Source organism: Schistocerca serialis, chromosome 8 (assembly GCF_023864345.2).
Source record: "Schistocerca serialis cubense isolate TAMUIC-IGC-003099 chromosome 8, iqSchSeri2.2, whole genome shotgun sequence".
Taxonomy (NCBI): Eukaryota; Metazoa; Arthropoda; class Insecta; order Orthoptera; family Acrididae; genus Schistocerca; species Schistocerca serialis.
This window is the reverse complement of record NC_064645.1, coordinates 554,745,395-554,771,411: the sequence shown is the minus strand read 5'-3', so window position 1 is coordinate 554,771,411 and position 26,017 is coordinate 554,745,395. Positions and strand designations below refer to the sequence as shown.

The window sequence follows — 26,017 nt, the reverse complement described above, 5'->3', positions numbered from 1 at the left end:
ATGGCTCGTCAGTATATACCTGCATTGCTATATACAGTAAGCGTACTCCGCCAATAAGAGTAGTGGGCCCTTATGACAGAGACTAAGGCCAAAGGCGTTGGCCCTAGTCTTTGGAATAATAGCCCACTCCTTCTGAAGAAGATATTTTTACAAATATTGAAACCTAGGTCAAGGCAAAGGCAAAACGTAGATAGTGGAATGTAGTCGAATTAAATCTGGTGATGCTGAGGAAATTAGATTAGGAAACGAGACGCTTAAAGTAGTAGATGAGTTTTGCTATTTTGGCAGCAAAATAACTCATGATGGTCGAAGTAGAGAGGATATAAAATGTAGACTGGCAATGGCATGGAAAGCGTTTCTGAAGAAGAGAAATTTGTTAACATCGGGTATAGATTTAAGTGTCAGGACGTCATTTCTGAAAGTATTTGTATGGAGTGAAGCCACGTATGGAAGTGAAAAGTGGACGATAAATAGTTTAGACAAGAAGAGAATAGAAGCTTTCGAAATGCTGAAGGTTAGATGGATAGATCACATAACAGATGAGGAGGTATTGAACAGAATGGGGGAGAAGAGAAATTTGTGGCCCAACTTGACTAGAAGAAGAGATCACTTGGTAGCACATATTCTGAGGCATCAAGGGATCACCAACTTAGTACTGGAGGGCAGCGTGGAGGGTGAAAATCGTAGAAAGAGACCAAGAGATGAATACATTAAACAGATTCAGAAGGATGTAGCTTGCAGTAGGTACTGGGAGATGAAGAAGTTTGCACAAGATAGAGTAGCACGGAGAGCTGCATCAAACCAGTTTCTGGACTGAAGACCGCAACAACAACAACAACAACAACAACAACAACAACAGGTCAAGGGCCAATAAACCTTTTTTCCCAGCTGACTGACCGATTTTTCAATCTCTTCGGTCCTCGATATTCTGAATCTTGCTACTGCGAAAGAGTTTACTTTCGAGCTGCTCCCACACAGATCGGGGACAGATCTGGGAATCCTGCTAACCATGGGAGTACCAAACATCACGAAGACAGTTCATAGAAACACCTGTCATGTGTGGAGGAGCATTTAACTGTCGGGAAATGGCACCACCATACTGTTGCATTAGAGTTACAAATCGTGATATTATGTAAAATCTGATGCCCCCACCCCCCCAACACATAACGCCTGCGCCTCTCTAAAACATTGGATGAGTGGGACCTCTCCCCAGGTGACCACCGTCCTCGACGACGATAGTCATCGAGAGTAGTGCAGAACCGTCGCTGAACACAATGAGACTTCAGTCATCGTTAGTCAATGACTCCCGATCACGGCACCATTTCAGACAAAACCACTTGTGTTAAGGGCAGCCTGCGCTGGTGCAGTTGGAACTTCCCCTTTGAATAATTATACAAGACTGTGCTTAACCTGACACACAATATTTTTTAGCGCAACGCAATCTGACTTTCAAAAAATCCCTACGAAAGAATGGCCCTGACTACCTGACTAACATTAACCTATACGTTTCACAAATCACTTACCTCACAAAAATCTTCGCTACTCAAGCTACTGCAATACAGCGAGCGCCACTACTGCCAGCTAAATAAAAGATTCAAACTACTGAAGGCACTAACTACTGATAGGGATAGTTAGCAAATGAAAGATATTAATAGAGAACAAACAATGTATTTACCTTGATATCATCATATATAAATACAGCAGTTCATGACAAATTTCAAAACTCCGCCATCTCTCTCCCCACATCCATCACTGCTGGCGGCTCACCTCCAACTGCCCAACGCTACGCGCTGTTCACAGCCAGCTGCCTAACACTACAATGGCGAGTATTACAACAATGCAAATCAGCCACGGACTGCACACAGCACAGCCAGTGATTTTCATACAGAGGTGGCGTTACCAATAAAAAAACCTAAACAGCCTACTTACACAGTTGCTGCTTGCCTCCGATTAGTGGTATGGATGGTACAGAATGTGTGCTTTACTTGTTCCCGGATGGCCTTCAAAGATCTGGAGGGGTTGCGACGTCCTTGGCGCTCAGTACAGCGATCTATCCTCGTGATAGTCAGATGTATTCGACTGGAACCTTCAGGACGAGTATGCCTGTCCTCACCCTCCCATGCAGTCCAACATGAGGCAACTGTACAACCAAATGTCCTACAAGCTCTGTTCAAAAAATTCCGGAACTTTGTCCACAATTTTCTACTTTACCTTTTACTTATTGTGCAAGGTCTTCTTCGAAATACTCTCCTTCGCAACTGATACACCACTCCCAAGGCCTTTCCACCTCCGGAAGCAGTCCTCGTGCTGGATCACGCGAAGCACCGTCTGCAAATTTTCTTTTATCTCGTCTATCGTTGCAAATCTTCGTCCTTTCAATAGGGTTTTCAACTGTGGAAATTTAAAAAAATCGTCCACAGGTCTGGAGAGTACGGAGGATGAGGCTGCACAGTTATTTCGTCTTTTGTACAATACTCGCGCCCTGACAGGCGTGAATGTGCGGGTGCGTTATCGTGAAGCGACAGCCATGATTTGTCTCGCCATATTTCTGGCGATTTTCTTCTCACATTTCCTCGCAGGCGTTGCAACACGTCCCGATAGTACCGTCGATTAACGGTTTGACCTTGTGGCACTGAATTATGATGAACTTATCCTTCAAAGTCAAAGAAAACTATCAGCATTGCTCTGACATTTGACCTGATCTGACGAGAGCGTTTTTTGGTCTTTGAGAATCTTTCCCAACCCATTCTGAAGACTTAATCACGGTCTCGACATCGTAACCGTTCATACGGAACATCCCACTCTCATTTGCACAATCCTGAATCTCTTCACAGATTGCGAAGCGGAGGGTTTTTTCGTCTTGACTCATGAGCCGTGTGACGAACTTGACGGCAACACGATGCATTCCAAGATGCTGTGTCAGGATTTCATGACACGATCCAGCTGAAATGTTACATTCTTTTCCAACCTCTCTGACATTCAGTCTTCTACTGGCTCGCATAATTTCTTTGATGTTCCTGACATGAGCGTCGTTGGTAGACGTCGAAAAGCGTCCTGAACGAGGGTCATCATTACCATCCGTCCGGCCGTTTCTAAACCGTGTGAACCATTCATAACACCGAGTACGGCTTAAGCCCTCATCACCTTAGGCTTCCTGCATCATTTGGTATGTCTCTGTAAAAGTTTTCTTGAGTTTCACGCAAAATTTATTGCAGACGCGTTGTTCCTCTAACTCTGCCATCTCGAAATTTGTAAACTGCGAGAAACAACGTTCTACTCAATACAGCACAGAACAATAACTAACAGACATAGTTACACATTTAACAGAGGCGTGTGCAACGATGCCAACCGCATTTCGCTCCAGCACACAATTGGCCCGAAATTCCGAATGTTCCCGAATTTTCTGAAAATACCTCGTATAGCACTATTCGACCAGCCAGGCAAATGTAAACCCGCAGTGAGATCCCTTTCAAAGTGGATTGGGTGCTGATAGCTCTGTTTATAGCTGTACCAAACCTAGTAACAACCTAAATACAAACAACACTAGCGCACTACCTATCACCGTAAATTGCAGATCTAATCATTAACATACCAGCCAATGGTGAGTAGGCGTGCGAAATAACACACGTCAGACCGTGTCTTCTGCGTGCTTCACCTTCTCGTCATGCAGTGTATACACTTCCATACAAATTATACAATATTTAGAACGCAGTAGACAGAGCTTTTTTACCTTATCCACTGTGATTTTTGTAAATACCTTCAATAGAGCTGACTTTATCACAGTTAGAAACTGTTATTTAATAAAACTGTTTCATCAATTTTTTTGTTCTTATTTATGCACAGTCTAGGATTTGTCCAGATAATGAGAAACTTAATTCTCGCTTCAGATGTTTGGCCTACTTTGTGGAAGAACAGCCTACAGAAAAATAGGCTAGTCCTCATAAACTCTTCGCAAAATGTTAGGAAAACATTCTATATCATGCCCTACTATTGGTCAGAGGCAAGCACTAGCCGAAGCAGGCCAGGTAATTACCGTTCCATACCTAGGCTGGCGTTGAAATCACAGCACTAACGTCTGCGTTTAGACGGGTGCTGTGGCGGGGAAGCATTGACTACTAATGAACGAAGTCTCACTGTGTTCAGTGATGAATTGCGATTCGACAGTACCCCTTATGACCATTGTCGGCGAGTATGGTGGTCAGCTGGGCAGAGGTCCTATTCTTCCAACGTTTTACAGAGGCACAGAGGTTCCTGGCGTCATGGTGTGGGCAGCCGTCGGGCATGACTTCAGGCCACGGTTGGTAGTGACTGAGGGAACTGTGAAGGCACAGCGTTACGCCACATCCTGCATCCTCATTTGTTACCTCTCATGTAACAGTATAGTGGTGCCATTTTTCAACAAGTCCGTACTCGTCCAGACGTTGCACACACCCCTATGAACTATCTGCGTGGTACTGAGGTAGTCCCGTAGCCAGAAAAATCCTCAGTTCTCTTCCAAATACAATCCAGTTCCGGCTTTAGTTTCGTCCCAGAGTCTCGATACAGGTATCAAGGAGCAGTTACAACAGTTTTGAGACACCTTGCCTCAGGAGAGGCTAAAACCACGTTATACACTCTTCCCAAACTAATCGTTGCATGCAAGAAAGCCAGAAGGAGTTCAACATCGTACTTATAAATGGTTCGAGGCTGCCAAGTTCTTTGTAAATTTGACTCAATTTTGCAGACACTGAAATAACAATACATACCCTCTCTCTCCAGTATGTTTCATTTAGTTTCCTCCTGCCTTTCTTGGTTGTGATTTTTTTTTTTTTTTTTTTTTTTTTGTCAAGCAGAGCATTTTCTGTAGCATATAAATCTCGATGTTTTGAAACGTTTACACGACACTTTTACTATTGTTTCACTTTTCAGCAGTTTTCCACGCAAATTATGTCAAGAACATCGGTTATGAAGTTCGCTTTGGCCATTGATAAACTGTCAGACAATGCTAGCTCCATAATTCCCATTCTACACGCGTTTTAAGACTTTTGTGTCACGAATGGTATCTCATTGTCTCGCCTTTACTGGGCTCAGCGATGTGACATTTTGTTGACGCTCTTTCTACCGTGAACACAGCAACCTTTGACGGTGACGTCATCCATCTTTCCGTTCCGCTCCGTTAACATCCAGCGTGAAATGACGTTAATGTGCGTACCTCTAGTGAAATTTTGCCTCTCAGTGTTTCTAAGACACAGAACCACTGCTTCAGTGACGCTATTGTGAAAATTGTACGCAATATGGAATCAGATAATAAACATCTTCATTCGTAACGAGTTTTATTGGTTACACCACTACCGCTTTCGGGCATTTACAAGCCCATCTTCAGGTGAACAAGAACGAAGATGCACGTGGTCGACGCATAATGGACATCAGACTGCGGCCAGGTGACAGCCACACGTGAAGTTGAAACCAGTCGTGATTGAACCAATAAAATTTTTTACAACTGGAGCGGTTTATTATTTCCTTCCACTACGCTCAGTTGCGGATGTCCTGCCAACCAAATTTTATTTTCAATGGATTTAAACGCGAATGACTATAAAATATGGCCATGTAATGTGAAACTGAAGGTGAGACAATGTATTTTTTTTACTCCAAGACTACTATTATGTCTGAAATAAGTAAGTAAGATTAATAGAGGTGATCATGGATCTTCTCTACTTGAATAATAGAACTGAATATCATGACAGATTTATTCTTAAAAACATGAGTTAAATGGAATGTAGGTCAATATAAAAAGGGTAACGCGATCTGACTGTGATTAATGTGAATGAATGCCGGCCGGCCGGTTCTAGGCGCTTCAGTCCGGAACCACGCGGCTGCTACGGTTGCAGATTCGAATTCTGCCTCGGGCATGGATGTGTGTGATGTCCTTTCGTTAGTTAGGTTTAAGTAGTTCTAAGTCTAGGGCACTGATGTCCTCAGATCTTAAGTCTCATAGTGCTTAGAGCCATTTGAACCATTTTTTTAAATGTGAATGGTAGTGATTTTGAACTCTACCCTGAAACAAACTATCACAATTCACGTAAGTCGGACAGTAACAGCTGTTGCCGTGGGCACGCAGTAAGGTAAGACAAATTCACTCTAAAGGTTTCTAGTGACGGAGCTGTGAAATGCTCGTTATACGAATGTAGACTACTCGAATGCAGTGCCAAGGCGCCTCGGCATCGGGTTGCATAGCGGACCGTCTCCTGTTCTCGTTTGGATCTACCTTCGTGCCCAGGCTCAAAGCCAAATCTCCTCCTCGAATGACGACCGATATTAAACTGCACTCCTCCGCAGTTCGGGACCGAACGTCTGCTCCTCACAGTATATCGCAAGTCCGCGGAAAGCTCTTCATTTACCTCCGCATCTACATAGATCACAAGCCACCGTACGGTGCGTGACGGAGGGTACCCTGTATCACTGCAAGTCATTTCCTTTCTTACTCCGTTCGCAAATAAAGCGAGGAAAAACGACTGACTATATCCGAATGAACCCTAATTTCTCGTATCTTTGTGATCCTTACTCGCAATGTATGTTTGCGGCAACAGAATCGTTCGGCAGTCAGCTTCAAATGCCGGTTCCCTAAATTTCCTCAGTACTGTTTCTCTAAAAGAACGCCACCTTCCCTCCAGGGATTCCCATTTCAGTCCCCGAATAATCTCTGTAACTCTTACTTGTTGTTCGAACTTACTGGTAACGAATCTAGCAGCCCACTTATGAATTGTTTCGATGTCCTCCTTCAGTCTGATCTGGTACTGATCCCAAATACTCGATCAGTATTCACGTGGAGCTTGTACCAACAAAGCTAACACCAGCAATTGAGAACTCAGAAAGAAGTCCCGCGCCTCCGTAAGGTGGGAACAATCTGTTTGCCCATGTCGCCGCACATCTCGAGGCATCGAACAGGCGTTACTGTGAAGATATCTGATGTCACGGACCACGTTACGATCAACACATTTTGCGAGTTCAGGAAACTGCACGGTTCTGTTTTTCTATGTGACTAAAAAGAAGACCTCACAGGAAGGAAATAATATGAAACAGCGGAATTTGCTTCACCCCCACTGGAAACAATTGCAGACATCGACACTCGGTGAAAAAAGTTGTAACAACAGTTTTTCCTCTGGGTTCAGGGACAATACGCTGTGATCCTGCGTCAGACTCTCCCCTCCCCGTGGCCAGTGACCGCCCGTAACTCACGCCTAGACCTCTTCGGCGGCTTTCGCATAAGTGCCAACCCATGTCCCTTTCACTTTCTCTACACTTGCATACCTGTATCCTCCGAACTGGCGCTATTAACTCTCACCTACCACAGCCGTGGTTGGCCAAACGAAACAGGAGTCCGTCTCTTCCAACTAAAATAACGCCATGCGTCTACACTAAAGAGCCAAAGAAACTGGTACACTTGTCTAATGTCATATAGGGCTCCCAGCAGCACGCAGAAGTGCCGCAACACGACGTGGCATGGACTCCACTAATGTCTGAAGTAGTGCTAGAGAGAATTGACACCATGAATCCTGCAGTGTAGTCCATAAATCCGTAAGGGTACGAAGGGGTGGAGATCTCTTCTGGACAGCACGTTGCAAGGCATCCCAGATATGCTCAATACTGTTCATGTCTGGTGGGTTTGGTGGCCAGATGAAGTGTTAAAACTCAGAAGAATGTTCCTGGAGCCACTCTGTTTGCCCAAGTCCGTAGGAATGCACAATGGACATGAATGGATGCAGGTGATCAGACAGGATGCTTACGTGTCACTTGTCACATTCGTATCTAGACGTGTCAGGGGCCCCATATCACTTCGACTACACACGTTCCACACCATTACAGAGCCTCTACAAGCTTGAACGGTCATCTGCTGACATGGAGGCTCCACGGATTCTTCATATCCGTACTCGTCCATGTAACCGATACAATTTGAAACGAGACTCGTCCGACCAGGCAACATGTTTCCAGTCATCAATTGTGTAATGTTGGTGTTGATGGGCCCAGTCATGAAGGGTACACGACTGGACCTTCGACTTCGAAAGCCAATATCCACAATGTTTCATTGAATGGTTGCACGCTGACACTTGTTAATGGCCCAGCATTGACATCTGTAGCACTTTGCGGAATGGTTGCACTTCTGTTACGTTGAACGATTCTCTTCAGTGGTCCCGCACATTTCCTCCATTGCCCATATGCTAGTCACGTTGTTCTATATGTAATATACACAAATAAAAACTTCAACATCCATGTACACGTTTTAAGACGAAAAGGGAAGTATAATGTCCAATCAGTAAGGACATATGCTTATAAAATTGCCATTACAAAAAGTGCGATACAAATTTTGCGATAGTTCTCCACGTAAGATAAACGTTATTTCACCATTCCCACATTTTGATAAAACCCCAAGGTCATTGTTATTTGATCACTGTTCCTATACAGTAGCAAAATCTTTGCAACACATGAATTACAAAGGTATAAAGATACCTCGCTCCTTTTTTTTATAATTTTTTTTTTACAAGTAGCGTAAGCTGTCCTGTAGATTAAGCCAATCGAACAAACTCACTCCTCGAAGAAAGGTGAACTTATATTTACATAACATCAAATATTGTAGTACATACTTATATTAAACTAATAATAAAGAATCTGAACCTATTAAAAACACGAATGCTAGGGGGAAAAAAGAATTTGGATGTGGGGAGACGTGAACCACCGCCATAATACACAGAAGCAATAATGCTACGCACTACGCTGTTTTTTTTCTCATTTTGTTCGATGTTGTTCGTTGCATTTGTTCGGTGCGGATGTCCCAGGACACCCGTCAAGTTCAGTGTTGAGCCGTTGATTCAGTTTTTTTTTTATTACAGAGGGCAGCTAACCCTTTTTTTTACTCGTTTTGTTCGATATTGTTCGTTGAGTTTGGTCGGGGCGGACGTCACAAGGCATCCGTTCAAATTGATCGTTGGTTCCTTGACTCAGTTTTTTTATTACAGAGAGCACGTAGCCCTCTGACCGAACACGCTGAGCTACCGTGTCGGCATAAATCTCATTTTGTTCACTTTTGTTCGTTCCATCTGCTTGGGGCGGACGTCGTAAGACATTCGTTTAAGTTCGTTGTTGATCCATTAACTCAGTTTTTTGTTACAGAGGGCTGTTAAGCCCTCTGACCGAACACGCTGAGCTACCGTGCCGGCTATCCCTCTGACTGAACACGCTGGGCTACCGTGCCGGCAGTTTAGCGACAATTATATATCAGTCACTTCTAACATCCTGCCTTTTCCTGAAAGGATTAATCGTAACTATGTTACTAATTGAAATGTAATTATAACAAATTGCAGCAAGAACAATGCGGTTTTGGTGGATCCTCAGTGTGTCGTTGCCTTCAAATGGCATACTCTCATAATACGCAAGTTACAATAATTCTTTTGCAACGAATGTGACGGTTCTCACTATTTTATTGCGACCAATCACACAGTTAACAACGGGTTTTCGAGTGATTCTCAATTTGCTGGTGCTCAGAAACGGCATATATAGGTATAGGCTTGAAATGAATGCCAATATGGCGCCTCACTGAAGGGCGATGGCGTGCACGTGACGTAGGTGGCGTTATGTCATCTGATTGGTCATCGCTCAGACGCACGCTCAGAATATCTGACATGGTACTAGAAATAATGTAGGTCAATTCTTACAAAGAAGAAAAGAGCAACCAGCCACTATTAATATTGCTATCTATTTAGGTAAATAGCGCCGTTACCGGTTTCGAACTGGCAAGTTCATCGTCAGACGGCTGTTCACATGATTTTGAAGATACACCTTACATTACCGTCCATTTTCGATTTTTTATTATTCCACTGTGGCGAAGTATTTTTGGTGTGTTGTTGCCCTACGGTAGAGAAAGAGTGTTAGAAGCGCCCTATGTGACAATAACTAACCTCCAAACGATGAAATACAGCGTAAATAAATATGTGAAGTTAAGTGGGTATGGTACTTACGTCGAAAATCCTGCAACTTCGCAACAAAATCACGAGGAATTTTCGACGTAAGTACCATAACCACTTAACCTCACATATTTATTTACGCTGTATTTCATCGTTTGGAGGTTAGTTATTTTCACATAGGGTGCTTCTAACACTATTTTTCTACCGTCGGGCAACAACACACCCAAAATACTTCACCACAGTGGAATAATAACAAATAATAAAAAATCGAAAACGGACGATAATGTAAAGTGTATCTTGAAAATCATGTGAACAGCCGTCCGACGATGAACTTGCCAGTTCGAAACCGGTAACGGCGCTATTTACCTAAATAAATAACAGTATTAATAGTGGCTGGTTGCTGTTTTCTTCTTTGTAGGAATTAACCTGCATTAATTGTACACAGCCACGGTCTCACCATGTCAGTTTTAGACAAAATAGCATGCTCTGCACGTTCGGAAAGACTCCCGAACGTGCCATTCCACTTTATGACGTCAGAAACTCGGCATGCTCACCCCTCAACGTCAGGATGCACGGTCCGTGTGCCAACTAGAGATGGGCAAACTCGCTCATTCTTGGGAACTAGTTCACTGCTGATCGTTCTTTTTTGGGAACCGTTCATGTTTACTCGTTCACCGTTCACCGTTCATTTGTGCTTGGTATATGGTTCTTACGAAAAACTGAAAACTAGTAGTGTAGGTGACTGAAGGATGGAGGGCACCAAGAGGGGGCACTTGCCTCCCCCCTGGAGTATAGAGTTTTTATTCATTACAGAATTCTTACACACTTGTAGAAGTAATTTCTGTGATTCTGCAGAACCTCTCGTTTAGCCAACTGTAGCGTTGTGTGGCTGATCGCAGGGGAATAATATAGGGTGGCGCACGGAAAACCGGCCCCGAGTACAGACTGCTCGCCAATTACGGACGATGTGTTGCCCGTTACGAGCAGATACAACAAACAAACAAACGTGTAACAATTAGGCAGTGAAGAAATAACAAGCTAATGCAAGCAACAATTGCGAAACAATCGATGACGATGTGTAGAGAGCTGGAGAAGAGAACATGAAAATCTCACGCGACGCGCATGGGCTGTAGCTCATGTAGTCTTGTAAACCTGTTGGTGACTGTTTCCCAACTTAATAGACCACAAGTGTCTTGTGTAAAATTCTTCGTTTCGACTTCCACTACATAGCTATGCTACGTTGTAAACAATAATCGTTTACACCCTATATATGCTTCACGCTGTCTCTGAGTTCGTAGGCGAAGTAGAGACTTTATGGAAGCATAAAATAATATGTGGTTTTCTCATACTTGCGTCACACGCTTAGTAAAAATTAGGTTTTTATGTTGCATTATTAAAGTTAATGCAGCAATAATAATAATAATAATAAAGTTCGCAGTAGTAAAGTTTTTGGTTTGAAAGCTCCTTCTGAACAAATGTTTCTGAGATAATAAGTAAATACGATTTTATGGCAATCTACGTCTTTTCAAATGGAGTCGATGGAACCAAAAAATATATGAATAACAAAAAAAATCTTGCCTTGTTATTAGTATGTCTTTTGCTGTTCATCGATATAATGAAATGAGCTGATATGCCCTTTTGTTACTTGAAAAGACGTACCTATTAGATACAACGTAATTTTTATGTAATTTACGTAACTATAAAATACTTTTTGATTACCGGTCGTGGACGCTCAATAGCCAGAACCAAATGCAAGAACAGTTTGGCACACATGTAAAATGGAAGAGCGCTGTGAACGAAACGAACAACTGGATACTGGACTAACTAGGAGCAGTCGGCAGTGGTCACGCAAAGAAGGACGAGTTCGGCCGAGGGAGACCGAGACTGAGACGAGCACGCGACCGAGGCTGGGACGAGAACTGCCGAAGTGACCGCCGCGACCGAAGTGAACTAGTGAACTATGAACCGATCGTCCTTCGTTCCCGAGAACTATAAGTAGACCGCCGCGACTGAAGTGAACTATGAACCGATCGTTCTTTGGAATTTGTTCCTCGGTCCTTTCGTTCATCTTGGTGAACCGTTCCTTTGCAGCCGTTCGTTCGCGAACTACCCATCTCTAGTGCCGACGACTTAACAACAGTGTCAGACACTTGTTGCCGTACATAGGCGTTGCCGAGCGCAGCGCCGTATTCTGCCTGTTTACATAAGCGGCACATTGTTCCTGTATAAGAAAGCGACGCCGGTTAGTTCGTAATTCCGTGTCGTGGGGCAGCTGAGATGCCGACCCCGGCCGCGCCACTGTTTGTTGTTCCGGTCTCCGCTTCTCGGGCTGCCTGTACGGCGGCTCTCCCGACAGGCGCTAAGCCGGCTCGTGCGCGGCTGCCGTGGTGGTAGCACGGGCGGGCAGCCGCCGGAAGCACGGCCCGCCCGAACCCCTCGCGCGACTCCTCCTTGTGGTGCGCCTCTGCGCTAGTCCTCGTGGGAAGGGGCAAGTGCTGCCCCACACAGTCTCTCCGGCGGAGCTGTGCGTTTCTCGAAATACCTGAGGGGGGGTTATACGTAGCCAGAAGCAGCCACTTTTTACTGTAAGCTTCACGTCGGCGATGGAAAGCAGAAGACTAATGCGCTCATGTCCTCGGTAGAAGACGGTGGCGTGAACAGGGTTTCACAACCATCTCTCTGAGTACACAGGAGGCCTGTCATAATAAACCCACAAAGTAAACTTGTAACGTGGTTACTTTATTCTATGATTGAGAACAACTGTGTAAGGTGAAATGACATGTTTAATGTCGCAATTTTTAGCACACTAATACACGCTTTTATACGGTTTTCAATTTGACAACATAATAACAGTTGTCAGGATAACACATCTCGCCAACATCAAAAAGTGAAAAAATCCTATACACAACAATATTAAATATTAACTCGCAGAAAGAATATTAATCCTAAACACAGCAATATTAGATTTTAATTAGAAGTTTCTTTACAAAATTTTTCCTACACACACATTATGATGTTGGTCAGTACTACGAAAATCGTCCGATTCCGTTTCAAAGATCGATACTATTTAGGATGACAATCAAGTCTACGGTGGATGGTTAGTTATGAGATAAATTGAGCGAAAGATTACCCAAGACAGTGTGGTCTCACAAGGCTTAGGTCTGTCCCACCCCTCATTAAATCGACCAAGACTTATATGAAGACAGTCTGGTCCCTTTAATCCCCCAAACCAACCAACCAACCAACTTATATGAAGAATTGTAAGAACAGTTACTATTATTCTTTAAGTTTGTTTTTGGGTTTTCAGAAATACTGTGGGAAGAAAGTTTATTTATGTTGCAGATAACGTGGAAGACGTTGCCCAACGATCACCACGAAAGTTCCGCGTAGCGGCAAGTGGGCAAGGAATAAAACGAATGCTGCAAACTACCGCGAGCCATGGAAGAGCCTGGGCCGCCACGATGTCGAGCTTCCTTGGTCGTTGTTGGACAACGTCAAAGGAAGAGATATTCTGCTTTCTCTTTGTAAATAGATCGATTGAGTCTTGAAAGGTTCATGTAAAACGTATAGGCGGGTGACACATTTGGTGGGACCCAATGCCTGTAATACTTCCACAGTTATTAAAAAGTTGTTAAACGGCAAAACCAATAGTTCATCATTAATATAGATAAAAAGTGGTAAAGATATAGGAAAGGAAGAGTTGCGGCGTCAGAACGAAAAGTGATACATCGCTCAGCGACGAAGAAGGACGTAAACAGCGGGCGTTACGTGGTGAAAACAAATCAACTGATAAAGTAGTAATTCTGTAATTAAGCATAAAGCCACGTAACACTGCAACAGCTCGAGTTTACAGTGGACGCAAACTGGTGAACCATTAAGTTTACGTCTCTGCACACGGTATTTACCTTAAGCTGCGACGAGCTGCCGTCTGCTAGGCCGATCTCTTCCGCCGAAATCCCTATAAAACTAATTAAACCTGTGCTGAATTTTCCAGCAGAAATTCTTCCTGTGTTTATCGTTATGCGAGAAAACATGTACTCAGCCCTAGTCTTAGGATGAGGCGATATACATGTGCTTGGTTGGAGCAGGGTGCATATTATAGTGCTCTCTCAGTTCACGCAAGAACATTTAACTAATTGGCTGGTTCGTTTCTCCGCAGTTGGAGCTAAACATTGCTACAGCTAATTTCTAGCTGAATTTCAGCCGCTGTGAACGCAGTGTTCACACAAATTTCTTCTCTGCGCCATACAGAGCGTTAAGCGCTCCGTTCTGCACTTGATGCCAGGTCAGAGAACAGTCCACGAAAATTTCTCTCGTTTCTTACTCATGGCCGAACTGTCTTCCCGACCTGGCTCAATTCATTCTTCACGTCATGGCCTTTTTCGACCAATAGGAGCGTTCCTCTTGTTTTGTGGAAACACTCTCTACCAATCGCAATGTCCCTTCAATTAAACTGCTTCAAAACTTCAGTATTTTTCTCCTTCCCAGTACGTTTCCCCCAATCGCACGTTTTGTGTCCATTCTCGACGTCTAAATGCGTACATTGACCTTCACGTGTGCTGCACTCGCTGGACACTTGATCGAAATATGTCACTGTTTTTGTTCGTATCCCTTTGGAGTTCCAAAACGCAGCTTCCTAAAGCTTTTTCTCTGTCTCTCTGCTGATGTGTGCTACACGCATTTCCCGCCTGTCACCTGGCTGGGGTCGCCGACTTTGCTAGTGCCACCCCTTTAAGTGGTTTCTGTAGTAACCCCTCTGGCACGCCTTCGCTTCTGCCCTTGTCCTTCTGGCTTTGAAACAAAAACGACATTCACTGCTTGTTCTTCCTTCCACTCAAAGACATGTATTATATAGGAACGTTGTGTTAATTACTGTCAACTGACTGTCATCCCTTTTTGCATTACGTACTGATAGGCTAATTTCCTCATAATCGCCGAATTACGTTAGGTGTCACGCTCAGCTTCTTGTTGCGAGGTATAAAGCTCTCGTGTGAGGTGGGAATCTGACCTTCATTTATTCTGCCACCCTAAAAACTGCACCGGCCAGTGTGGCCAAGTGGTTCTAGGCGTTTCAGTCTGGAACCACGCGACCGCTAGGGTAGCAGAATCGAATCCTGCCTCAGGCATGGATGTATGTGATGTCTTAAGGTTAGTTAGGTTTAAGTAGTTCTAAGTTCTAGGGCACTGATGACCTTAGACATTAAGTCCCATAGCGCTCAGAGCTATTTGAACAAACTGCCTCTCTATGTCTTGCCGCTTCACTTGCGGAAAAACTAAAGAAGGGAGAAAAACGAGGGAGGAAACAATATTAGGGTTTAACCTCCCGTCGACGATAAAGTCAATAGAGATGAACAACAAAATCTAATCGCGCAAGGATGGGGAAATCACTATGGCACTTACTTTAAGCAAATTACGTAACTCACGTGGGCCTCAATCAGGATACATGTACGGTGTCTGAGCCACTGTAATGCAAAGTACGAGCCTGGCGTCACAATCACCATGTGATCTCACTCGATTAAACATGTCGAAGGGGCTATAACGTCACGGAGTCAGTAGCGGAAATTCTGTTTAACTACAAACACATACAGTCTCTCAGGGTTGCAAGTGGAAAGTGGTATGACCACCAATCAATGGTGTGCTTTCCACTAAAATGGAAGAAAGGACTTCTGTGTGCAGAAGACTGATGGAACTTCACAGATGCTGAAAACACACTTCACTATTTCAAATTAATGTTTAGAAACCCATCATACACTCCTGGAAATGGAAAAAAGAACACATTGACACCGGTGTGTCAGACCCACCATACTTGCTCCGGACACTGCGAGAGGGCTGTACAAGCAATGATCACACGCACGGCACAGCGGACACACCAGGAACCGCGGTGTTGGCCGTCGAATGGCGCTAGCTGCGCAGCATTTGTGCACCGCCGCCGTCAGTGTCAGCCAGTTTGCCGTGGCATACGGAGCTCCATCGCAGTCTTTGAACACTGGTAGCATGCCGCGACAGCGTGGACGTGAACCGTATGTGCAGTTGACGGACTTTGAGCGAGGGCGTATAGTGGGCATGCGGGAGGCCGGGTGGACGTACCGCCGAATTGCTCAACACGTGGGGCGTGAGGTCTCCACAGTACATCGATGTTGTCGCCAGTGGTCGGCGGAAGGTGCACGTGCCCGTCGACCTGGGACCGGACCGCAGCGACGCACGGATGCACGCCAAGACCGTAGGATCCTACGCAGTGCCGTAGGGGACCGCACCGCCACTTCCCAGCAAATTAGGGACACTGTTGCTCCTGGGGTATCGGCGAGGACCATTCGCAACCGTCTCCATGAAGCTGGGCTACGGTCCCGCACACCGTTAGGCCGTCTTCCGCTCACGCCCCAACATCGTGCAGCCCGCCTCCAGTGGTGTCGCGACAGGCGTGAATGGAGGGACGAATGGAGACGTGTCGTCTTCAGCGATGAGAGTCGCTTCTGCCTTGGTGCCAATGATGGTCGTATGCGTGTTTGGCGCCGTGCAGGTGAGCGCCACAATCAGGACTGCATACGACCGAGGCACACAGGGCCAACACCCGGCATCATGGTGTGGGGAGCGATCTCCTACACTGGCCGTACACCACTGGTGATCGTCGAGGGGACCCTGGTTAGTGCACGGTACATCCAAACCGTCATCGAACCCATCGTTCTACCATTCCTAGACCGGCAAGGGAACTTGCTGTTCCAACAGGACAATGCACGTCCGCATGTATCCCGTGCCACCCAACGTGCTCTAGAAGGTGTAAGTCAACTACCCTGGCCAGCAAGATCTCCGGATCTGTCCCCCATTGAGCATGTTTGGGACTGGATGAAGCGTCGTCTCACGCGGTCTGCACGTCCAGCACGAACGCTGGTCCAACTGAGGCGCCAGGTGGAAATGGCATGGCAAGCCGTTCCACAGGACTACATCCAGCATCTCTACGATCGTCTCCATGGGAGAATAGCAGGCTGCATTGCTGCGAAAGGTGGATATACACTGTACTAGTGCCGACATTGTGCATGCTCTGTTGCCTGTGTCTATGTGCCTGTGGTTCTGTCAGTGTGATCATGTGATGTATCTGACCCCAGGAATGTGTCAATAAAGTTTCCCCTTCCTGGGACAATGAATTCACGGTGTTCTTATTTCAATTTCCAGGAGTGTAGAAGTTTCTTATATGACGAAATACTGTACTGAGTAGTGGAGAGAGAGATAGTTTTACGGCTTGAAACATTAGAAATAAATTTTAAAAACATTCAAAGACCGACGCAGAAATGCTATGGAGCGACCAAATAATTTCTGCTTTTTCATCGCTTCCTGAATGCTGCTGAAATAATTAAAGTAAAACTTGTCAAAGATGTTTAAACTCCATCTGACCATCTACCAACCAAACCAGAAGATTTATCAACCGCTGTAAACGTAATGATTTTATACTGAAGTGCATATACATCTATAACCAATAAGTGACATTGTGGGCAGCGGCGGAGGGTGTTCCTGGTACCGCTATCTGATCCTTCCCTGTTCTATTCACGAATGGCACAAAGGACGATTGATTATAGGTGAACCTCTGTATCAGCTCTAACTTCTCGGATTTTCTCGTTGCGGTCTCTTCGCGTAAAGTAAGTGGAAGGAAGTAATATGTTTCCCTACTCTCCTCATAACGTACTGTCACGAAATTTCATTAGTAAATCTCTCTTTGATGCTTATCACTTCTCTTGTGGCCCCTGCCATTTCAGTTTGCGGAAAATGTCCGCAATGCTCTAGAGTTGAGTAAACGACTCCGTGACGAGTCGCACCGCTATTTGTTGGATTTTCTCTCTCTCTCTCTCTCTCTCTCTCTCTCTCTCTCTCACACACACACACACACACACACACACACACACACAAACACATCCTCTTTCTCTCTCTATCTCTTTTCTAGTTTTCCTACACGGAAAGGACCCCAAACTGATAAGCGATATTCATGAATCGATCCAACTAGTGTTTTGGAAGCCACTTCTTTCGTGTACGAATTACATCTCCGTGAGATCATTCCTATGCATCTTAGCATATCTTTCGCTTTTCCTTGTATTTGTTTCATGTGGCCATACCACTTTACGTCGCTTTGGACGGTTATTCCAGTGTCTTAAACGATAGCTATAGTTGCCAATGACAAGTGTACAATCAGTGTGAATACAGTTAGCCGTTAAGAATGTAACCAGACAAACTGCTCAAAATGTTTGATATACGAAATTAATTTCTGGGAATTGTCCGACCGAATTACCTTTAACAACTATAAAGCAACCACGGGCTCTACGGTCTCACAGATGAAAGTAAAACTTGTTCCCTCTCTGCCCCTCGCCTATACGCACTGTGCTGGTATATAATTTGTGGTAAAACCAACAACCTGAAATATTGTGGAAATCACCGAAACAACTTGGCCCTCTACTGAATAGTAGTCATTATTGTATAATAACCTGTAGTCTGTTTAATCCTCTGTTAATTTTATTTAGTGATAAACACTATCATATAATTTAAGTATTTTGTGGTATACTGTAAGATCTTGATGCATCTCGGATCCATTGTACGTGATTTCTCTGGTCATTGTACATTAGAAAACGCGAACAACGTCTTTGAAAGGATAGCGCTACAAAATGGGCATGCAACACGAAACTTAGGACCTGTGCAATAAAAAATTGTCAACATAGGCATAATGTCTATTCTTGTTCAGTTGAAAGTTGAATGCTCACATTACTGAAAACAATTAAGTTCCGAAAACATTGTCGAATTCATCCTGCGCAATGGGACGTGGTATTCCTTGACAATTCCAACCACATGACCAGCTGCTTCATAAGAAAATCGTGTATCCTTAAGGACAAGTTCAACAACCTCCAAATGTGACAGAATCTTTTCATCATACTTCAACAATCAGCATATGACTCGCTACTTCGTCAGACATAAGAGCCCACAACTGCTATAGCGCAGATGGAGACGTTTCCAGAGCGACCTGCGGTGGGGGGAGGGGGGGGGGGCTGCCTTACCTGAAGTGTGTCACGTTTCTTGCACACTTCCCTTGTGAGAGATAGATGTCTTAATCACTTGTTTCAGAGCGATCGGTCACATTTACACTACACGGCTCAGGGAAATTGCATCAGTTTCGCGTTGGCGAACTGAATCACATTTTCTTTTTCTTTGGTTCTATACGTTTAAAATGCATTTCATACATTACTTTCATTCTTGAAACGTAAATTAAAAAGCATGTTTTTTAAACAATAAAAAGAATTTTGCGACTGGGCCAATTTTCATATACTCCTGGATTGTAGCTGACGTTGTGCTGCAAAAGAGGCCTGAACATTGATTCGTCATTTTGCAAGTATTCTTCAAAAAGGCTTGTAATATTACTGCCACGAGGCAGCTTTAGCTCTAATACCTAATGATTTTACTCTTGCTGATATGCTACCTTAAAATGAGCGTGGTAAATAAAATTTGTCGTATGAATGAATGTCAGTAGTTCCTGTTTTATCGCAATCTACAGTCGATAAGCAGCCTTAGAGTCTTTCCTCTCTACTCATAAAATCTCATCAGGCGCCGACTTTACATTCCCATCTGAGGAACTGAAGTTGGAGGACTGATGACAGCACAGTAAAGTAACATTGCCACAACAGTACTACACACACCGATGAAGGAAATATGCAGTATTAGCTAAAATGTTGATACATGATTTCATGAGTTCTGAGGTATCTCCAACACAGAAATATTTTATGGTAAAAGTAAAAGATTCAGAGTTGGTGCCTCAAATTGGCTACAAATCGATTTACTTTCTTTAGAGACAATGTTACTGCACAATACAGGCATTTTTGGACACGATATGTGAAAAGTCGTATAACAAACAGGAATACTAAAAGTTTATTTATAGAATTTTTTCAAAAAATTGTGTCCACGACGTGAATGAGGATTTAAGCTTTGAACTTACGCATAGGACTACGACGCATTGGCGTAACTATGCTGGGGCAACCAGGCAGTGCCCCGTGAGCGCCGACGATTAGAAAACCAAAGAAAAAATTAAAATGGAAGGAAATGTGGGAAACGGTAAAAGCTACGAGTGAAGAGGTATTTCGTTATGTTAAAACAATCAGAGCTGCGTTTGGAAATCCTTCAGAGGTAAATTATGCGAACCATTCACTACTTTACATTATGACTCGAACATCAGTAAATTAGGTCCGTAGACTGCAAGTAGGCAGTCGTCAGCAAAATTGCGCCCAAGGGTATCAGGAGTTCATCAGTTCAAGACGAATTTGTGAAATACAGCCCGGAGTCATGAACGTAACGCCTTGGTGTGAATGAAAAATATTACATAATCTAAAAGATAGATACAGGGTACCTATTTTGAAAAGAGTTATCCTGAAGGACTGACCTGTGTAAGCAGATTAATTGCTCCTAAAACCCAAGCTATAAACACATTCACAATATCATAAAGAATAAGTATCCTCCCTAATAAAAGTGCATTTCCCTATCAATGCATGTATTCTCAAGGAAACAATCATACACTAAACTGTAAGAACTATTTGCAGGATAATATAAAATGGAGCAGGTAAAGCTACAAGGAAACAGAAGGGATTTCTTTACAGGCTAGCAATGAACTCAGCAAAGAAGTCATACAATTGTGGACACTTCCAAAATTTTTTAACATAAGTAGCAGATAATTTACGTCTGAAAAAGAAATAACGTTCCAAAGCAAGTTCCATAAAGATACACTACTGTTAATTATGAGTATCATTATGCAGTTTTGCTATACATATCAGATAATTTTACACAAAGAGCTTCCTGACATAATGACCTTAGAAATAACGGCCGAAATCACCCGGTAAATCACTCGTGTGCTGAACTGCAGACGACATTACTTGTACTGCCGCGATTACCAGCGATATATCGTTCGTGTGTGAGGCCTCAATGAACTCGTCGTTTATGGAACTACGCTGTTAGTGGGAATGGCGTAGGCGATCATACACCAATGCCACTTACTGCTATAAATTATTAATCACATTTATCATATTTTATGATACACACCACCAAACACTGATGACTACAACGTTAAGCCTACAGTGTGCTGGGTCGTTTAATCACCAACATTGGCAACGAGAGGAATCAACGTATTACAACATATTAACAGGTCATCATCAAGTGATCTCTCCCGGTTCAGTACATGCTAGGATACAGAGATTTTGCAATTGTAGAAAGACGAGAAAGGTAGGCAAGGCCATTGTACCGCATGATTTACTCAAAATTACTTATCTGAAGCTATGAACCCATTCCACGCAATACCAATACATACAACTGACTTCTTTGATTATAAAGATGTTGCTGAACCATTGTTGTTAATACAGACGTGTCAGATCTCCTAATGCAATATGGTCAAAGAGTTTCATACTCATCCATCTTAAATAGCTAATGAAAATTCCTACTTTGAAGCAAAAGAACGGAAAAGAAGTCGATATAGTCACGTTTATCAGCTACAAAACATAAAAACCTGTGGACGATGTTGCCATTTTTTCCTCAAAATCACATGGAGTCTACTTTACAATAGCTGATCCCAAGAATGGGGTAGAAGGAAAACAAGTCAATATTGACATTTTTTCATGAGTTTTATTCTATTACTCACTTGTAAAAAATTTAACAAATATGAGAAATTTTTCTTACTGACTCCTGCGCTATTAGTCAAAGTTATTGCTGTGTTTCTGTACTTGTTTAATCACAAATAAAACGCAGTGCGTCGGTACTACTGACAATTTGATCAAAAACTTCTCTCTGCCTTGTCTAACGTTGACACTTCGAGACTCGTCGTCGTAATACGCGGGCTATTCGGGAAGTAATGAACGGTAGGTCACGAAATGGAAACCACAGTGAAAATCAAAACTGTTTTATTTGCAACGGTTAGCTACACCTTCCAGCTACTTCTCTACACAGTTGCCGCTCAGACTTAGACATCTGTCGTAGCGTTGTACCAACTTTTTAATTCCCTCGTCGTAGAAGACAGCCGCCAGTGCTTTTCGAGAATTTTCTACTCTGGACTGCAGCTCGTTGTTTGTGTCAAAATATTGTCTTCATAGCCAGTGGTTCATTTGAGCAGAGATGAACCGCAGGGGTAGCCAATTACGGGCTGTATTGTGTGTTATCAAACACTTCCTATCGAAAACGCTGCAGGAGCATCTTCATTGCCCCTGCAGAATGAGGCCCAGGATTTCGTGTAGAACGAACCGCTTGACAGTTATGTTACGTGGATTGCATAGCGTCAGGCGTAATCTTTCGCCAGACACTCATACTTGGCGGAAGACGCTAATTTCTAGCCATCTTTACGTTCTCACTGTGAGCTCAGAACTGAAAAGAGGGAGATGATGCGATCGACGGGCGTTCTAGACACAGTGCTCAACGCATCTGTGCAAAGACTCATCAGATTTTCACTGTATTTTCCATTTCGCGACCCATAGTTCTTTACTTTCCGAATAACCCTCGTATTATAAGGTTTATAATTTAAGCAGCATTGATTTACATATACATCTACATGATAACTCTGCAATTCACAAGTATGTACCTGGCAGAGGGTTCATCAAACCACTTTCAAGCTATTTCCCACCGCTCCAGTCTCACAAAGGGCGCGGGAAAAACGAGCATTTAAATATTACCGTGCGAGCTCTCATTTCTCTTAATTTATTAAGATAATAATTATTTCTTGCTTAGAATGCCTCCAGCTAAATATTTTCACAAACTAAGGGAGGAAGTTGGTAATTGAAATTTCATAAGATGCTACCGCAGCGAAAAACGCCATTGTTTTAATGACCGCCTCCCCAACTTGCTTATCACATCTATGGCACTATCTCCCTTATTTCACGATAATACAAAACGTGATGCTCTTTTCTGAAGTTTTTCAATGTGCTCTTTCAATCGATGCGGATTCAACACCGCACAGCAATACTCCAGAAGAGGGCGGCGAACCATAATTTAACAAGTCTCTTCAGCAGGCCTGTTGCACTTTCTAAGTGTTCTGTCAATAAATCTAAGTCTTTGTTTGATTCATATCTATGCCATCGTTCCAGTTATTCCTAATTATAATCCCTAAGTATTTATTTAAATTTACAGCCTTCAGATTTATGTAGTTTACCATGTATCCGAAATTTAGCGGATTTCTGTTAGAGCTCATGTGGACGACTTCACATTTTTCATTATTTATAGTTAACTGCCACTTTTCGCATCATTCATAATTCTTGTGTAAATCATTTTGCATTTGGCTTTATCATCTTCTGACTTTACAAGGCGGTAAATGACAGCATCAGCTGCAAACAATCTAAGATAGCTGCTCAAATTGTGTCCCAAATCTTATATGTAAATCAGGAACTGCAGGGAGCGTATAACGCTTCCTTGGAGAGTGCCAGATATTCCTCCTGTCTTCCTTTATTACTTTCCTTTAGTTACTACGAACTGTGACGTTCTTGAGAGGAAATCAAGAATCCATTGCACAACTGACCAACTGACAAGCAAGCAGTTTGACAAGAAGTTGGTTGTGACGAACGGGGTCTAAAAGCCTTCTGTAAATCTAAAAATATGGAATCGAACTAGCCACAATTATTGGTTAATAAAGGTTCATTTGAATCAAACCACGACCGGTTCCAGATTTCTTGCAAATCTATCTTCAGATGGATGTTACTCGTTCTCTTGTCTCTTGCTGAAACGTCTTTGTTTATTCGCTCTTTGTTTGCTGTATTAACATAAAGAGATTTGTTTTCAGAATTCGACAAAATTTACAAGAGATTTAGTTATTTTGAACTCTGTCAAAAGATTCATGAAATTTTTTTACGGGTAGTGAGAAGTGAAATGAGGTGAAAACTTACGTGCTGTATAATTCTTTAAACCATAGTTGCGGTCGGTTGCTGTTTAAATTGCACTGTCCAGCCCCATTAACGTGACCACCTGCCAAAAAGGACGAATAACCAACTTTTGTGCACTGAAGAGCCAAAGAAACTGGTACATCTGCCCAATATCGTGTAGGGCCCCCGCGAGCACGCAGAAGTTCCGCAACATGACTAGGCGTGGACTCGACTGATGTCTGAAGTAGTGCTGGAGGGAACTGACACCATGAATCCCGCAGGGCTGCCCATAAATCCGCAAGAATACGAAGGGGGTGGATATCTCTTCCGAACAGCAAGCTGCAAGAAATCACAAAGCACTCCGTCATCAGGCCACAAGTGGCTCATCGGGACCATCCAACCGCCGTGTCATCCTCAGGGGAGGATGTCGATAGGAGGGGCGTGTGATCAGCACACTGGTCTCCTGGTCGTTACGATGGTTTTCTTTGACCGGAGCCGCTACAATTCGGTCGAGTAGCTCCTCAATCGGCATCACGAGGCTGGGTGCACCCCGAAAAATGGCAACGGCGCATGGCAGCCCGGATGGTAACCCATCCAAGTGCCGGCCACGCCCGACAGCGCTTAACTTCGGTGATCCGACGGGAACCGGTGTATCCACTGCGGCAAGGCCGTTGCGGCAAGGAATCACAGATATGCTTAATAACATTCATGTCTGGGGCCAGGGGAGCGTTTAACTGAGAAGAGTGTTCATGGAGCCACTCTATAGCTATTCTGGACGTGTGTGGCGTCGCATTGTCCTGGTGAAATTTCCCACGTCCGTTGGAATTACAATGGGCATAAATGGGTGCCGGTGATCAGAGAAGATGCTTACGTACGTCTCACCTGCCATAGTCGTATCTGGACATATGAGGGTTCCCGTATCACTCCAACTGCACACGCTTCACACCATTACATAGCCTCCATGCTTGAACAGTCCCCTGCTGACACGCAATGACAATGGATTCATGAGGTTGTCACCATACCCGTACACGTTCATACGCCCGATAAAATTTGAAAGAAGACTCCTCTGACTAGGGTGCATGATTCCAGTCATCGACAGTCCAATGTTGGTGTTGACGGGCCTAGGCGAGGCGTAAAGCTTTGTGTCGTGCAGTCATCAAGGGTACACGAGTGGGCCTTCGGCTCCGAAAGCCCATATCCATGATGTTTCATTGAATGGTTCTCACGGTAACACTTGCTAATGACCCAGCATTGAAATCTGCAGCAATTTTTGGAAGGGTTGCACTTTTCTCGCGTTGAACAGTTCTTTTCAGCTGTCGTTGGTCCCATTGTTGCAGGATCTTTTCCCGGCCGTAGCGATGTCGGAGATTTGATGTTTTACCGGATTCCAGATATTCAAGGTACACTCGTGAAATGGTCGTACGCGAAGATCCCTACTTCATCGCTACCTCGGAGATGCTATGTCCCATTGCTCGAGCGCCAACTATAGCACCACGTTGAAAGTCAATTACACTTTGATAACCTGCCATTGTGGCGGTAGTAACTGCTCTAACAACTGGGCCAAACACTTGTTGTCTTATATAGGCGTTGCGGACGCAGCGCCGTATTCTGCCTGTTTACACATCTGCATTTGAATACGCATGCCTATAACAGTTTCTTTTGCCCTTCACTGTATTACGGACCACTGCAAAACGTTCCGGAAGAAAGTGCTGAATGGCACTGACAGGAATGTGGAGCCATGCCGTCTCCAGTGCCGTGGCAAACTGCACTAGGTTGCTCGGTTGATGTTTCTTGATGCGAATAGACGATCGAGGTAGACCCTCAGAGTCTCGATTGTATTATAATCCGGGGAATTTGGTGGCCAGGGGACAACGGTACAATACGAGCTGTGTGACATATTGCATTGTCCTACTGGTAGATGCCAAAGTGTCTAGGAGGGTACATGTTCCTCAAGGATAGATGCATACTTGCGTTGATCGATTGTGCCTTCCAGAACGACGAGCCCACACTGAGAGTGCCACGAAAACATTCCCCAGACCATAATGTAGGGTGTTGGCTTTCAGACGTTGCACGGCATACACGCCAACGGCCATCTGTGTGATGAAGCATAAAACATGAGTCATCTGAAAGGGGTACCTATCGTCACTCAACGGACGTCCAGTTGAGGTATTAGAATGTATGTTCCAGCCTTCGTCGCCGATGAACTGCCGTCAGCATGGGTGCATGAACCAGACG

At 43.9% G+C, this 26,017-nt stretch overlaps 1 protein-coding gene and 1 pseudogene across 1 annotated transcript in view; one reads left to right on the top strand and one right to left on the bottom strand.

Annotated features, from left to right (window-relative positions):
- The window catches only part of LOC126416380 (calbindin-32), a 750,330-nt gene that overhangs the window by 211,764 nt on the left and 512,549 nt on the right, over positions 1-26,017 (top strand). The gene's annotated exons all lie outside the window — the stretch shown is intronic.
- Positions 24,341-24,458, bottom strand: LOC126417277 (5S ribosomal RNA; annotated as a pseudogene).